Source organism: Beta vulgaris, chromosome 2, assembly GCF_026745355.1.
Source record: "Beta vulgaris subsp. vulgaris cultivar EL10 chromosome 2, EL10.2, whole genome shotgun sequence".
NCBI classification, from domain to species: domain Eukaryota; kingdom Viridiplantae; phylum Streptophyta; class Magnoliopsida; order Caryophyllales; family Amaranthaceae; genus Beta; species Beta vulgaris.
The window spans coordinates 22,134,850-22,152,788 of record NC_079203.1 but is presented as its reverse complement, the minus strand read 5'-3'; the positions used below and the strand labels follow the sequence as shown (position 1 = coordinate 22,152,788).

General features: G+C 31.7%; 1 long non-coding RNA gene and 1 other non-coding gene across 13 annotated transcripts; one reads left to right on the top strand and one right to left on the bottom strand.

Moving 5' to 3' along the window:
* The first annotated feature begins 943 nt into the window (after positions 1–943).
* On the top strand, positions 944–12,939 carry LOC104887116 (uncharacterized). Of its 12 annotated transcripts, none has more exons than XR_008967996.1 (5): positions 944–1,402; positions 4,976–5,281; positions 7,298–11,759; positions 12,568–12,611; positions 12,789–12,939. It is a non-coding gene; the product is annotated as an uncharacterized LOC104887116 (long non-coding RNA). The 12 variants fall into 12 exon arrangements; XR_008967995.1 differs by having other exon boundaries at positions 7,236–11,759; XR_007271082.2 differs by having other exon boundaries at positions 4,976–9,945; positions 11,076–11,759.
* LOC125495326 (small nucleolar RNA R71) lies at positions 5,439–5,546 on the bottom strand. Its single transcript, XR_007271967.1, has one exon. It is a non-coding gene; the product is annotated as a small nucleolar RNA R71 (small nucleolar RNA).
* Positions 12,940–17,939: the final 5,000 nt, after the last annotated feature.

Here is a 17,939-nt window from a genome sequence, read left to right as displayed (position 1 = left end):
TTTAAGTTTAATTTGGAATTTCAATTTTTAGATAATAATTTTGGTCGATTGAACTTATGAATATAAATATATGGCTTAAAATGTAAACTTATATACAAATTCACTAGAATTTGTGATCTACTTTTGAGGTTTGCAATTGACTAATTGATTAATTATTATGTTGTTTGTACGAAATCAGCAATATTATATAGCTAAAGATCTTGAAGTTCTTAGTATTGTAAAGGAGATAACAAATCAGCGATGTACGAAAAAAGAACTTTACATTCATTTCATATATTTGTAACTTAATTTTCATCGTTATTAGTTTAATGAAATACGTTGTTAAGGATCTTAAGCAAATAATCTTTGTATTCTCTAATTGTTAATTTGGAAGATCTTATTTTTTCTCGTTCTGTTTGAATTGAAGTTTTCATCTTTTCTTTTGGAGGTTATGGGATGAGTGATAAGTGTATATATTTATATATTTTTGTTCCTTAAATTTAGTCTTATAGTCGTCTTCTATGCGTTATTTTATAATTTTTATGGACTTCTACTAATAGTGGATTATATAAGTCTCTATTCTATTTTATTGAATAAATATTTTAAATAGTGTATAATTTTAATTTTAGGTATTTCACGAGTTCACTTTGAGAAAGAAAGACAACAAGAATAAAGAAAAGAAAAATAAAACCACTTTAGGTGGGATGCAAAGAAAAGAAGAAATATAAGGATGAGGAGCTAGCTCATGTGGTAGAGCACTCCCCTCTAATATCTGGGGTCAGGGTTCGATCCTTACCAGCATTATGCTGGGATATTTCCTTAGCATGCTTTGCATGCTTTACCAGCCAATGTGTTGGTAGTTCCTACAAGGCTACATAGCCTTGGTAGGGGTTAGCCCTTGGGCTGACTTAATTTCCCAATCAAAAAAAGAAAAGAAGAAATACATAAAGGAAATGTTGTGGGTGCTCATGTGAGCTTGTGGAAAACAAAATAGGAAACTCATATTTTCTTCCTCCTCATTTCCTTCCTTCAATGTGCAGGGCAATAGTAAATAGGAAATTTCCTATTTTCTAGTCCCACGATCAAGTAGTAAAGGAAAAGGAAAATTGTTCCTCTAATTCATGATTCTTCAGCGAATTCAAGAGCCTAATTTAGGAATATGGAGCATATGAGATTATTTCTTTCCATCTCTACAAATAATTTCCCTAAAATTGATAATTAGGGATTTCTCAATTGGGTATATAAATAAATCCCTAATTTCTACCGCAACAAGACATGCAAGCATTTTCTGATTTTTTAGTAAACAGAAACGAGGGAGAATTGGAGTAAATTAGCAGTCTTTGGGCTGCAATTGGAGCGAGGTGAACAACAAGGAGACGACAGTTTCGAGTACGAGTGCCGGCAGAAATTCGTCCAGTATTGAGTGATAAACTCTTCTTTTCTCTTGTATTACTTTGATTTGCTAAATTAGTTTCAATTAAATAAACTTGAATCTTGTTTAAACTTGAATTTTATCATGATTTTTTTGGGTTGATTATTGAGTATATAGATTATTTGGTATTCAATTTTACACTACTGTTTTAAATGTCGTTTGATTGGAGTTTGCGTATAATATGCTATCTTATTGTGCTTAAATTTCAATTCATTGCTAATTATGTAGTTTCGCCTAGTTTAAATTGCATAATAAAAGTAGAGACTAATGTTAGTTTGGGTCTGCGAATGGGTCAGATTAATGTTAGACTGTAATTTGATATAATTATATTAAGTACCTATGTATTAATTTAATTAGGATTAATGATATTCTTCTAGTTTATAATGCTTCTAGATGTAGTCGTTGAGGGTTGCGATCATATTTTCAATGGCAATTCTAGTCTAGAATTAGTGTCTGCCTAGTTCAATACTAATTTAAAGTAAGGAAGAATAGGGTGGGATCGCTATCAAAACCACTACAGTTAATCTATTAGATTAATCTTCAACTCGATAATTATACTCAATATTATGACTAAAGTTACGCAAGTTTAATGGTGGAAATTATCCGACTTGCTTGTCATCACTTGTAGATAGTAGATTAGTTTTACTTTACTTAGTTTATTAGTTACTACAATCTTAAACCCCACTAACCTAAGTAAATAGGTAAGTAGTTATATAATTACGATTTTATATGTTCATAATATTTTTCTCAGTTAAACTTTGAAGTAAGAAATTTAGTAGTCTCTCCGTGGGATGGACCCTTTTCTACTTGTTAATATTTTTGAAGTATAAGAATAGGTTTTTAATTTAATACGGTAAACGACACGTATCAAATTTTGGTGCCGTTGCCGGGGAGATTTATAATGTTCTCTTCTTCATAGTTAAATTGAGTTGCTATATTTATGTTCTTAATTTTCTTATCTAGTTATGATAAAAAAAAATCTTTCCTATCTTGGTTTTTCTAGTCTAATTGGGTGAGTTGGATGTTTCTCATTATATAGTATGTTTTATAATCTTTGTTTTTGCGTACTATATACTTGGTTGTTTATTTCTTTCTCATTTACTAGTTTAAAGTTTGCATTTTTTTTTTGTTAGAGGTTGTATAGCTACTGTTCTGTTTGTACTAAGGTTAGGTATTGGCATGCTTTATTTTATGTATATTATGCATCTTCAGTTTTGATATAGGATTAGTTATTCGTGCACTAGTGCTTAGATTAAGTAATATGTTATATGTGCCATTGCTTATCATGTGGTTTAAATGTGTGAGCTTGTATAAGTAGTTGAAATTTTCATAGCTGCTTGCATCATTAATGTCCTCTGTAGATAAGCCATAGTAATTCAGGAAACTACACCCTTATGCTATCTCTCAACTTTTACTTAAACTTTTAACGAACAGAAGAGTTTAGGCATCATGTTTAAGACTGTTCAACCTATTTGTGGTCTGTTCATATATTTTCATATGAGAATTAAAGTGTTTGCTCGATAATGTACTAAATTCTAGTTCAAGGAAGATAAACTTATATATGTTAGATGGGTCTAATAAGTATACCTTGTTTCTTGGCCAAATTTTTGCAAGGTACAATCTTGTTTAATCCAATCTTGCTTATTTTTAAGCTAAAGTTATCTTTGATCTAGTAAGTGAAATATTATGAGCAGTATATCCTTGTGTCTTGCCGACTTACTATTTAATTTACCCTAAATCCAAAGTTTATCGACCTTTTGTAGGATGTAGATTATATACTAATATTCTATACACCAGAACTCTAGTTCTTTCACGAGTATTCTTTACCTAGCTATAAATAATTGATTCCCATCATGTACATAGTTTGTGTGAATTAGGTAGTATTTATTCATATGCTTAAAATTTGAGCTTAACCTTCAGCACTATAGGCTGCCAGTTCCATGATTATTAAGTATGCGTGGCATGTAGGCCTAATTTTTGTTAATAAGAAGCTAGAAAGATTAATGGCATATACCATTAGATATGTGTTACAGCTCCTGAGAATGATTGTAGCTTCATCAAATCTGAAATCATTTTATTCATAGCTTCACTATCTAATTTTTGATAATTTATTCATTTATTATAACGTCGTAATTAAGTTCAACTACTCCTTAGTTTGTAATATGTAGTGTTTAATGTATATACTTCCTTGTTAGAATAGCCACCTAATGTTTTGTAGCTTTGTGACTCATAAAATTAGTGGAATGTGTAGTATGCTACTTCAGTAACATCCTATCGTGTCGTATAATATATCAGCATCATATGTGTATATAATTCTTTTGTATGATATCAGCTTGTTTAGCTTCTTGCATTATGTTTGTTGGTAGTATATTTGTCACCTTAGCTCTCAGCACCATATGACTTCTTAATGCAATAAAAAGTGGATGTCATTACTTCTTACATCTTACTAGTGTGTGAAAATATGTTCTACCTCCAAAAATTATTTTCAAACTTGTCCCTATAAGTTGTAAGAATAAAACATGGAGTAATATGTCAAGGATTTTTATATAGTCTGCCCTTTTGAATCAAGTAGCATCTTTTGTTTTACTTCCTATCAAGTAGATAATGAATTTACTCCTTTAAAGGCTATCACTAAAGAAGACTAAAAAAATTAGACAGCTTAGAATTCCATGCTTGTTGTTCAGGTTGCAAGTTTGGGCTGCATTTTCCCTCCTCTATATTTTTATGCCTTTAACTTGTTTTACCTTCATTGCATAAGTCGATTAGTAATGATTTGATTAGGTAGAACTTTTACGTGAGGTTTGATGCTCTCGTATATGTCTTAGTGCATAGTGTTAGTTTCTCTAACTGCTTGATGATCTTGAAAATAAATTATTGATTCTTGTAGTTATGCTCTAAATAAGTCAATGCTTAACCGCACTATTGTTCTGTTTGAGAGATCATGTTTATTTCAGAGCACTTATACTACTCCGCCGTTCTAAAATGAGAATCACATCATAGTATTAAGGAAGTATTGTAAATTATAATTTTTATAAACGCTCTATAAGGGAGTTAAGTTCAGTTTGTTCTTTTAGTAAACTGCAGTTATGCTTCCTTTTGTTTATCTATTGATTATTAGAACTTGATTATGAAAACCAACTCAACTAAAGAAGATGAACTATGTGCTTATGAAGTAAATTAATGGACTTACCCTTCATGTTTATAAAAGTAAACAAGCTGATTTTCTTGAACTGTTAAACTGGGCAGCATGAGTATAATCGAGTAAGTTGTCCTTATTTTCGCGCTTTAAGTTTTGTGGGATCTTATGATTCATGCAGTTTTCAAGTAATACGAATTTCTACTATTTCTATCTGCGAGTTATTACCTGCTAATATTTATTCTTTATTCTATATATTGAGGAACTGAGATGATTACTATCAAAGATGAACTTCATATTACCACTTTCTACTTCTGTCAGCAGTTTAAACAGCCTGTAAATCACTTGGAGTATATAATAATTCTGAATTTTCTGTTTACAGTACATGAACACACACTTACGACGTGAACGATTGTTGTTTGATCCAGAAATAGAGCGGACAGCCAGAAAAACAAGGAAAGAATTCTTACAAAAACAACTAGAAGAACGTCTTTATGTTGAGAACTTATTCAAAGACGAAGAAGAGATGGGTGATGAAAGAACCTTGAAGGAGCTAGCTGCACCTAAACTGGATGGTGAACCACTGGGCGTTGTTTTTCCAACCTTGGAGAAACCTCTAAAGTTAAACTCAGGTTTTCTCAAACTTTTACCAAAATTCTATGGCCGTGGAGGTGAGGATCCAAATCGATTTCTTGAAGAATGTCTAGTTGTGTGTTCTTCTATGAAACCAGAAGGTATTGATCCTAATCATGTCAAACTACATTCCTTTCCATTTTCATTATATGATATAACTAAAGATTGGTTGTATTCACTTCCTCCTGGATAAATTACTACGTAGGATGCACTACAAAAAGCTTTTCTAGAAAATTTCTTCCCTACTAGTAGAATTGGATCCATTAGGAAGGAGATTTGTGGTGTCAAGCAACATTCTAATGAGTCATTATATGAATATTGGGAACGTTTTAAGAGACTTTGAACTTCTTGCCCCCAACATCAAATTAGTGACCAACTTCTTACCAATATTTTTATGAGGGTCTTTTGGGTAACGATAAAAATATGATTGATGCGGCTAGTGAGGGTGCTTTAGTTGATAAAACACCTACACAAGCTAGACAATTAATTAGTAACATGGCCCAAAATGCTCGACAATTTGGCTCACGTAGCGATGTGAAAACAGTAAATGAAATTGATTTAACTTCTGTTAAAAGTCATTTACAGGAAAATGCACAACAAATAGCCACCCTCACTACATTGATGTCTAAGTTTGTAAGGAATGAATGTAGGGCTAAAGTTTGTGGTATTTGTTTTGATTTTTCTCACAATACTGATGCTTGTCCTACTGTGCAATCTGAAAATGTGAATGCATTAGGACGCTTTTCTGGTCACCCCCGAAGAAAGTATGATCCCTTTTCACCCACTTATAACAGAGGTTGGAGAGACCATCCGAACTTAAGATATGGACATAGACCTCAGTTTACTCAAGCTAATCCTCGACCTTTTATTCATCAAAACCCTCAATCTCAACCTTCTAACCCTTCCTTAGAAGACTTAGTGAAGCAACTTACCACCCAAATTGGCCAAGTACATAATCAGAATGTTGAGTATCAACAGAAAACTGATTCTCATCTCCCATAACTTGACACCCAGATTGGCAAATTTGTACTTCTTTAGTTAATATAGAAAATCATGTATCAGGCAAACTACCATCTCAACCTTTGCAGAATCGAAGTAAACAAGTTAATGCAATCTCACTAGAGAGAAGAACCACAATGGATGAGCCTTTAGGAAATTTGAATGAACATGAAGATAATGAAATGCAAGGAAATAGAATTCTGTTATTAGATGCAATAAAGGTGGTTCCTAAATGTAGTAAACTCTTGAATGACTTTCTCACTACATCTAACAAACACAAAGGAGAAGAAGTTTTGAGACCTCTTATTATACCACCCCCAAAATGTGAAGACCCTGGATCATTCTCAATTCCGTGTAGGATAGGTGAGACTATTTTTCGACAATGCGTGTTAGATTTAGGATCTGCAGTAAATGTTTTGCCCTTCTCTTTATATGACAGCTATAAGATGGGACCATTAAAGACTTGTAGTGAGATACTTACTATGGCTGATGGTAGCAGTGTTTGTTATGTCGGATTATTAGAGAACATTCTCGTTCAAGTCAAGCACATGTGCTTTCTGGTTGATTTTATTGTTATCAATGTAATGCATGATTCTGAGATTTTATTTGGGAGACAATTCCTAAAGACTTCAAAAGCATTAATTGATGTTGCTCACGATTGTGTCACTCTTGAGAGCAATGGAGAGAAACTGAATTTAAATTATTTGAGCAGGATGGTTCTGATATAGAGTCAGGTGCTACTAATTATGTTGCTTATTATCTTGCGCAGCTTGGACCGGAAAATTTGGAGATTTTATTAGATGATATGGTGAACGATGTAGGACTAGAGCACATGTTGATGAATGCTCTAAATGAAATCAATTTGTTAGATTGAAGATAGAAATATGTCGAGCCAACGACGTAAACTAAAGGCGCTACTTGGGAGGCAACCCATGACTGTTTCGTTTTCTTTTATATATTAACTTTTGCTGATTTTTTTTTTCTTTTCTACTTTTTCTTTGTTTTATTTTCTTTCCTTCTTCATATTCATATAATTTCTTTATATCTTAATGTTAGATTATGCTGATGTTTTCCTTCTTGCTATGGGCCTCACTAAACAACCAATACACTATTGACAGTAGTACTACAACACAATACCAAGGATATTGTCACTTGCTCCAATCTTCGTCACAAAACCAGCTAAGTTCCTCTTACTTTTCTTTTCTTTTTGTTTCATTGGGGACAATGAAAAATGTAAGTGTGGGGGAGATGCATGCTTCTTCGATTTTGTGGTATAGATGGTTTGGGGTAGAGAAAGAAGTATAAATGTCCTACTTTGAGAGGACATGCTGTCAAAAATTTTGAGTTAGGCTAGTATAAGTTATCTTTCTATTGCAATTGCATAGTAGTTTTATTATTGTTTGTCTTTTTTTTTTAGTTTTACAATTGTTGCATTTTATTTAGGATTTCCAGCTCTTTATTTCCTAAGGAATGACTATTATTAAAAGTTGATAAGAAACTCTAATCTAACTTGTTTTTGAAATAACATAAAAAAAAATTCAAAATAAAAGATTTCGGAAATGTTATATAATTGAAAAATACGAGTCGAACTTGAGAGATTCATAATATAATTCCAGAAAAAAAGGTATCTTGCTTCTCTTAAATAATCTGGCTAGATAAATAGACCAAGTCTTATGAGCTTCTGAGCCTATTAGACTGACACATCTACGTCAGTCTCATCATTTTTCTATTTTTTTTTCTTGTGTGATAGTTCCTCAATGAAGTGTGGCTCTTGAAGTTGACTTGGTACTCTTTGATACTTTTGTGATAAATGTTATGAAGAAATGATTTAGGCGTTCTTTTCATATATTTTAACCTCAGAGATCTTCTTTCATATAATATTTCCCGTTCTTTAGCCCTTGTGAGCCTTAATATCCTCATTTCTTTATTAATCATACCTTACAAACCTGCAGCCTCCTACATATTATACCCAAGCCTAGCTAGGGAGAGTTATTAAGTTGAGTTTGTATTGTAAGTTTTTGTTATGATGAAAAAAAAAATATTGCCAAAAGAAAAAGGGAAGAAACAAAACATGGGTTATGACATTGAAAAAAATTATTTGAGAAGAAAAACGGGAAAAAGAATAACAAAAAAAAAAAAGTGTTTGAAGATTATAGATTGGTGAAAATGCTATGAATTATACGAGGACTTGTTAGAATTACATTATTATTTGTTGTTGATATGGAGGAGGTGATATAAACGAAATTAATGTAGTTGGAGTATGATGAAGTATAAATGGAGTTCGTTGTGATCGAAATATCTTAGGTCATGTATTTTTGCTCCCTTTAATTAGCTTCTTTTCAACTCCGAATTCCTAAATATTATCCCTACCTTGTAAACCTTAGCCACGTTACAACCTATTAAAAGACCTTTTGATCTTTATGCATTATGTCACTACCAAGTGGAGAATTGAGACGATAGTCAAGTTTACACAAATATACTTCATTTTGAGTCGACTCGGTTATAAGTTTGAGTGAATATTATTTTAACCCCAAACACATGAGAGTTGAGTGTTTTATTTATACCTATGATGGTCTATTTATTGAACTTGATACGCATACATTTGTGGATTCAAGTTAGATATTTTTGAGTTGTAAAGATAACAATTAGTTCATGAAATATTATGAGATCTGAAAGTTCCATTGTAACACTAAGAATATGACATCTCCATTAACATTTTCTCAACGTTTTTCTGACTAACTTTAAAATGTTTTAGTTTCTTATGGTGTGCTTATCTAATATTGTTACATTTTGTTTCTTTATTAATGTCATTATAATATCTATATTTGCTGGTATAAGGATTTGTGGGTATGCCATCTGAAAATCCTCACCAGACCTTACTCGTCCACTAGGGTACCCTAGGGTTTTAAAGGGCTTATTGCACATGCTAAGTACAATAATGATTCCTACGACAGTGAGTTAGGTTTATTGCTTTCCTAGTATAGTTTAATTTTTATTTTCGTAGTATTTTGATCGAGGGCGACCAAAAGCTAAGTGTGGGGGGATTTGATAAGTGTATATATTTACATATTTTTGTTCCTTAAATTTAGTCTTGTAGTCGTCTTCTATGCGTTATTTTATAATTTTTATTTTTTACTATTAGTGGGTTATATATGTCTCTATTATATTTTATTGAATAAATATATTAAATAGTGTATTATTTTAATTTTAGGTATTTCACAAATTCACTTTGATAAAGAAAGACAACAAGAATAAAAGAAAAGAAAATTAAAACCACTTTAGGTGGGATGCAAAGAAAAGAAGAAATACAAAAAGGAAATGTTGTGGGTGCTCACGCGAGCTTGTGGAAAACAAAATAGGAAACTCATATTTCCTTCCTCCTTATTTCCTTCCTTTAATGTGCAGAGCAATAGGAAATAGGAAATTTCCTATTTTCTAGTCCCACGATCAAGTAGTAAAGGAAAAGGAAAATTGTTCCTCTGATTCAAGAGCCTAATTTCGGGAATATGGAGCATATGAGATTATTTCTTTCCATCTCTACAAATAATTTCCCTAAAATTGATAATTGGGGATTTCTCAATTGGCTATATAAATCCCTAATTTCTACCGCAAGAAGGTATGCAAGCATTGTCTGATTTTTGGGTAAAGAGAAACGAGGGAGAATTGGAGTAAATTAGCAGTCTTTGGGCTGCAATTGGAGCAAGGTGAACAGCAAGGAGACGACAGTTTCGAGTACGAGTGCCGGCAGAAATTCGTCCAGTATTGAGTGATAAACTCTTCTCTTCTCTTGTATTACTTTGATTTGCTATATCAGTTTTAATCAATAAACTTGAATCTTGTTTAAACTTGAATTTTATCATGATTTTTTTGGGTTGATTATTGAGTATATAGATTATTTGATATTCAATTTTACATTGCTTTAAATGTCGTATGATTGGAGTTTGCGTATAATTTGCTATCTTATTGTGCTTAAATTTCAATTTATTGCTAATTATGTAGTTTGGCCTAACTTAAATTGCTTAATAAAAGTAGAGACTAATGTTAGTTTGGGTCTGCGAATGGGTCAGATTAATGTTAGAGTGTAATTTTATCTAATTATATTAAGTACCTTTGTATTAATTTAATTAGGATTAATGATGTTCTTCTAGTTTATAATGCTTCTAGATGTAGTCATTGAGGGTTGCGATCATATTTTCAATGGCAAGTCTAGTCTAGAATTAGTGTCGGCCTAGTTCAATACTAATTTAAAGTAAGGAAGAATAGGGTGGGATTGCTATCAAAACCACTATAGTTAATCTATTAGATTAATCTTCAACTCGATAATTATACTCAATATTATGACTAAAGTTACTAAAGTTTAATGGTGGAAATTATCCGACTTGCTTGTCATCACTTGTAGATAGTAGATTAGTTTTACTTTACATAGTTTATTAGTTACTACAATCTTAAACCCCCCCTAACCTAAGTAAATAGGTGAGTAGTTGTATAATTACGATTTTATATGTTGATAATATTTTTCTCAGTTAAACTTTGAAGTAAGAAATTTAGTAGTCTCTCCGTGGGATGGACCCTTTTCTACTTGTTAATATTTTTGAGGTCTAAGAATAGGTTTTTAATTTAATACGGTAAACGACACGTGTCAATGAAAATATGGGATGTTTTCAAATTAGTTAGATTTTTCATTGAATCTGAATTAGGCAAGTTTTAAGTAAATAAGATAATTTTGAAGCTGAAGTTTTTCTTGTTTGTCTTGTTAGATTAAATATGCTTATGTTTCAACGGGATAAATAAGATTATAGTGATCAAAGAAAAAAAAAACTTTTGGTAATCATAATGATAGTTACAATATCAAATTCATCATATTCTTCTTAATTTTCTTGTCCTCACTTTGCTCAGCTTTTCAAGATGACTGACAGTTTGGACAAAAGTTTTGAAGGTGGATTTCTTCTACTTTCTTTAGGAATTCTCACTTATTATAGTAGTTCCTCTTTAATGACATTTATATTATCTTTTCTCCCTTAAGTTTCCTGTTTTTGATTTTTCCTCTTTAACGAATGGTTTTCAGCTTTGTGGCTTAACAACCGGGGTGGTTTATTCCTGGTTATCACATCTAAGTATACATTTTTGATTTGTTATTTAGTCTTATTTTATCATTTTTATTACTTCTTTTTGAAGTGCAGGTTACTTTGATGTATTAAAGTTTGTTGGGGATTCGAGTTTCATTTGCCAACTCTTAGGAACATGCAGACTTTCTCCTGTTAATTTAATCTTTTCTTTCTCTTGTTTATATGAATTTAGCATTTATAAGGTTTTTGATGCTAATGTTGCAGACCTTCCGTCTGGGCTATGCTTCATCTCAGTTTTGAGTTATTTTCGTTACAATTGCCTTCTTGTCATGCCTGCTAATTTTGCTCCTAACAGTACAATTAATGTGTCGCTTTTGTTTTTCTACAGACATAATTTGTAGATTTCTCCACCTCGCGTTCTCTCTTGGATTAACCACTTTTAGGGTTTTTACTTAATGAGAGCAAGCTTCAAAGATCTAATGGCGGACGATGAATACAATGATTTGGAGATGGGGTAAACTTTTTCTCTTTCGAGTAATTTTCTAAATTTTTGTAAAGTAAATTACACAATTAGGGTTTTGTCTCATTTTTTCACGACAATTTTCTTAAGTTAATTATACTTACCTTGTTATTTGTTTTACAATTCTGTTATGCTCTGTTTGGATGACACCATTTCTTTTCGAATGTTGTAATTGCTCTAATTAAATACATTGTTTGGATAAGCTAGGCATTTTGGATTTCCATTTGATCCAATTTCATGCCATTTAAAAAATAACCACATCCTTTATTATTTGAAATTCATGCTAAAAATCTAAGAATTTAAAATTCAGTACCTCTATAATTTGATCTTTGATTAAAAGATTAACTATAACACTCCCGTTGTCTCTAGTTAGTTTCTCCCTTGCTGCACTAAGTAATTAGATTCAAAGTAATCAAGGATGAAACCATGATACGTAGGATCACAATTGAAGATATTAATGATCAAAGAGGTGTCTAATAAAACATACTTCTATAGAATCAATATTCTCTTTTTGTTTTGTATTTGAAAACTATTCAGATATCCTAAGTATTATATTGAACCTGCCTCAGCAGATTTCAAGGGTATAATATGAAGATTTTAGTAACATATATAGGCTACTCAGTTCTAATTAACTTATTTCAGAAAAATTAAGCTCAAATTAGTTCAAATAAACGCCTGCTTAGTTCAGATATCAGTTAATAAGAGTTAAATGAGGTATCTCATGAGTGCAATTTAGTTAAGTTGATGGCTGATAAGTTTAATTACTTGGTATTCATAGTTACGTTGATTGTTGTAATCGCAGAGAAAGCAACGTGGATCAGTTGGAGTATCATTGAATGTAATGAGGTAAAAACCCGCAACAAACACAATAGATTGCATTAATGCAGCTCAAAGAGCTCAAGATTTTCAACTTGGTTGGTATAGCTGATAACTTTACGGAGTACATCTATTATATATACTGATTGAAATAATGCCAAATCAAAGAAATGAGTTGACTAATTAAGAAGCGTAATAATTGGTTAGGTTTCTCGATCCACTGATGTTTGGGGACTATCCAAGCTCAACGAGGGAGCGAGTTGGGGATCATTCACCAAACATTTATGCAGCAGGATCAACTCTTTTGAATGAGTCTCTAGGACAAGACAAATGTCTCAATGATATACACCAGTATAAGTAGGGGTGATAATGAGCCTGACAAGCTCGCGAGCAGCTCGGGCTCGGCTCGGTCAAAGCTCGGTCAAAGCTCGGCTCGTTGAAGCTCGGCTCGAGCTCGGGCTCGGCTCGAGACTTAAACGAGCCGAGCCGAGCTAGGCAAAGCTCGGCTCGTAAAGCTCGTGAGCAGCTCGTTTATTATTTTATATTAAAAAAAATATTCTTATTAAAAAAATTTTTATATTAAAAAAATTTAATACTAATTTATATTTTAATTTAGATTACAAATTATATATTTTAATTTGTGATCCAACTTCACCTCTACTCCACTAGGCACTAAAGTCCCACATTGGTTAAGAAAACAAGGATCAACCTTATTTTCTTTATAAATAGCTACTATTCCTTACTTCAACTTAAAGTTTAATTTTGTATCTCCTTGGTTGGGAAACAAAAACTATACTTTATTTTCTTCATAGAGGGAATGAAGTATAATTTTAAATAGTTGATTATTTAATCCTTAAAATATTTGATAATTTTTTCTTTAGCAAAACATGGAGTCCCACATTGAAATTTTAACAATGCTAGGAGGGATTCCAAGTTATAAAAGCATATGTAAACAAAACAAGGGTATAATGAGTTTGTTTTCTTAACAAAACATGGAGTCCCACATTGAAATTTTAGCAATGCTAAGAGGGATTCCAAGTTATATAAGCATATGTAGAATGAGTTTGTTTATCTTAAACAAAACATAAAGTTCCACATTGAAATGGGGATAGTGAGTTTGTTTTTCTTTAACAAACCATGAAGTCCCACATTGAAATCTTAGCAATGCTAAGAGGGAAATCAAGTTATAAAAGCATATGATGGGTGAGTGAACAAGCTCACCTACTTCGAGCCAAGCCGAGCTCATTAGTCGAGCCTAAACGAGCTCGCGAGCCGAGCCTAAACGAGCTCGCGAGGCGAGCCTAAACGAGCTCGCGAGCCGAGCCTAAACGAGCTCGCGAGCCGAGCTCGAGCCCCAAATTTCCATCACGAGCCGAGCTCGAGCTCGGCTCTCCCAAGCTCGGCGAGCTCACGAGCCGAGCCGAGCCTGGGAAATTATAAACGAGCTCGAGCCGAGCCCAGTGCTATTCGGGCTCGGCTCGCTCGATAAGCACCCCTAAGTATAAGCATGTCTTAAACAATTGTAAACAAAATAGGTGGAAGCACTCACTTCATAGTGGCACCCTTTGCTTATTGTTTGACTTGACTTCAACAATCAGCACAAGGAAGCATGCAGTAGGACTTCTGTGAAGGTGAGTTAGGAAGTGTAAGGAGTAACAAGTTTTCGTTGTTCTTTTTGGTAAAGTACTAGAATTTTTTGCACGCGATGCGTGCTTGAATATTTTTTCAAAACAGAAACTCGATTTTCTTCGGCATAAGAGTCAAAATTTGAACATTAGACATACGAAGTATAATTATTTTTAGTTGCAAAATTTGATTAGTTTAGTTTATGTCACTTAAGTCTCTCACCATTCTTTTTGTTTTGTTTTTTTTTTTTAGTTTTCAAAGTTAAATTCTACGAACAAAATAAAAATTTTATTGAATTTATTTATAATTTATAATATTATAATTTTTTAGTTGATTTTTGAATTAAGGACAGTACTTCATAAAGTGTAAAGAAAGTAGACACTTTGATTTCAAGTCAATTTTTTCATAAGGTGTAGTTTGTAAGTGAATCTTTAAGTTTTTGCAAAGTTTCCTCATTTTAGTGATTTGCATAACGTAAATTATGCAATTTTATGATTTTAGTTGACTTGTGAGTGATTGTTATAATTATATTTTTGATATTTTTGTTTGAAACCCCCTTTGATTTGTAAGTGAATTTGTAATTTAAAATAGGAAGGAGGTAACACAGTCTTTTCATTCGGGGACACCATAGCTCCCCCTTTCCCTTATATAATAGAGATATGTTGTACTTTAATTCTTGAATGATATTTTACATAAACCTTTTTAACTTGATAATTAATTGCTATTATATAATAGAAAAAAATAGGTCCAAATAAATGTAAAAGTTTCATTATATATATAAAACACTATAAAAAAGTAAATATTTTTTTTCCTTGTCTAACTTCTAAATTCTGATTTCACTACAAATACACCTCTTTTTTTTTTTTTTATCACGACCCACCATTAATTGTGAATGGTTCTTGAGAATAGTGATTTGTAAGTTAATTTTTGTAAATGTTTTTGGATGTATTGACGTTCTAGGTTATTAGCTAGTTTTAGTTTGTATGTTAATTTTAAGTTTTAATAAAGTTTTCATATTATTTGAGTGATTTGTGTGATTTTTATAACGTGATTTTCTCAATTGTATGGGTGAATTGTAAAGTTTCTTCTTTTAAGTGATTTGTTAGTGAGTGTTGTAAATTTATTTTCGGTAGTTTTACTTGAGTGCCAATTTTGATTTTGACATTCCTTTTGTAATTTAGAAAGGGAAGAGGGGGTAAAATAGGCGTTTTAAAAGAGGACACCATTGCTCCCCCTCCCCTTATATAATAGAGACTAGAATTTTTTGCACGCGATGCGTGCTTGAATTTTTTTTCGAAACATAAACTCGATTTTATTCGGCATAAGAGTCAAAATTTGAACATTAGACATACGAAGTATAATTGTTTTTAGTTGCAAAATTTGATTGGTTTAGTTTCTGTCACTTAAGTCTCTCACCATTCTTTTTGTTTGTTTTTTTTTTTTTTACTTTTCAAAGTTAAATTCTATGAACAAAATAGAAATTTTATTGAATTTATTTATGATTTCTAATTCATATACTTTTTTAGTTGATTTTTGAATAATACAGTACTTCATAAATTCTAAAGAAAGTAGACACTTTGATTTCAAGTCAATTTTTTCATAGGTTGTAGTAGTTTGTAAGTGAATTTTTAAGTTTTTGTAAAGTTTCCTCATTTTAGTGATTTGCATAACGTAAATTATGCAATTTTATGATTTTAGTTGACTTGTGAGTGATTGTTATAATTAAATTTTTAATATTTTTGTTTGAAGCCCCTTTGATTTGTAAGTTAATTTGTAATTTATTAGAATGGGAAGGGGGTAACATAGTCTCTTCATTCAGGAACACCATAGCTCCCTCCTCTCCTTATATAATAGAGATATGTTGTACTTTAATTCTTGAATGATATTTTACATAAACTTTTTTACCTTGATAATTAATCGCTATTATATAATAGGAAAAAATAATCCAAATATATGTAAAAGTTTCATTCTATATAGGAAACACTATAAAAAAGTAAATAATTTTTTTCCTTGTCTAACTTCTAAATTCTGATTTCACTACAAATGCATCTCTATTTTTTTATTATGACCCACCATTAATTGTGAATGGTTCTTGAGAATAGTGATTTGTAAGTAAATTTTTGTCAATGATTTTTGTATGTATTGACGTTCTAGGTTATTAGCTAGTTTTAGTTTGTATGTTAATTTTAAGTTTTAATAAAGTTTCCTGATTATTTGAGTGATTTGCGTGATTTTTATAACGTGATTTTCTCAATTGTATGGGTGATTTGTAAAGTTTCTTTTTTTAAGTGATTTGTAAGTGAGTGCTGTTAATTTATTTTCGGTAGTTTTCTTTGAGTGCCGATTTTGATTTTGACATTCCTTTTGTAATTTAGAAAAAGAAGGGGGGCAAAATAGGCGTTTCAAAATAGGACACCATTGCTCCCCCTTCCCTTATATAATAGAGATAGAGTACCACTTTGTGAGGGGGTTCATTTTTCCCCCATGTACTCTATTAAACAATAATTCTTTCTCTTTTTTTTCTTTCTCACTGAATTACTTTTTTTTTTTGTTCTTTTTGGTGGATTTTTAGAAGGTTCCAAAGCTGCTAACGTCTTGTTGCTTTAAATGTCTGTTAAAGTTATGGATTTTCGTGAATATTCCTCTTCTTTTAGTTGGTGACAGATAAATGATATTAGTGCACTCACATCTTTATGGGTGGTAGTATTTACAGATTCTGCACCTTATAAATGAAGTTGTTAATTTGGTTGTTCCCCCTACTCAAGTAATGAAACTATGAATTAATTGATTAGCTATCATTTCTTGGTTAATGTTGAATATGGAGCTGAAAAAACCTTTATGAATTGCAGAGTAATTATATGTGTCTATGATGTTTAAGTGCTAGAAATTGCATTATATGGAATTCATATTTTTATTTTAAAAATGTTGTCCTTCCATAAAGCAATATGTGCATCGTGATTAAATGCTTTTATTATAAGTCATCGTCAAACTAAAGCTTTAAGCAAGCTTCTTCTTTCATCAGTCTAACACTATTCAGCTTTCAACCAAATTAGGTTTTTATGAGGTATCTTTATGTCGATCAATTGGACAGAAATAATGTTTTCAGCTATCAGATAGTTGTTTTCAATGTGCAAAAAGGTTATTTAGTTCATCCTTTTCATTGTACAGACAGCTTCTATGCTTTAGGGTTTTTCATCTCCTTCACCTATTTTGCATGGCTGGGAACTCTGCTATTGAGCCTTACATTATTGCCCACCACTTTCTTCTTGCTCATGCTACTCCTATCAATATTTACAGGACAAAATACCAGGTTAATGCACTTGAGTTCTCTACTTTGCTCTACTACATTGTAAACTGTAATTTGATCTTTGATCTTTGTTATTGTTACTAAAAATGTTACTCTTTTTGTCTCTCTTTTTTTATTTACTTTCAAAATATATCATATAACTCATGAAATAAATATCTCACTAACAAAACTCCATTGTAGGAATGGATGATGCGAAAAGTATTTTGAGATCCTTAGAATACACGTTGAAAGATGGGAAAAGAAATTGATACTTTGATTCTTTTTTAAAAAAAATTCACGTTTTGCTCCCTAACCTAGATGATTCCCCTTTAGTTTCTCTCTTCTCTCCTCTTCGTTTTTGACCGATGCCTCCTACCATCTGAATCTCCCCTACATTCTCATTTTCTCTACTTCGTCTCTCTTCTCTTTTTCTCTCTCTTCTTTTT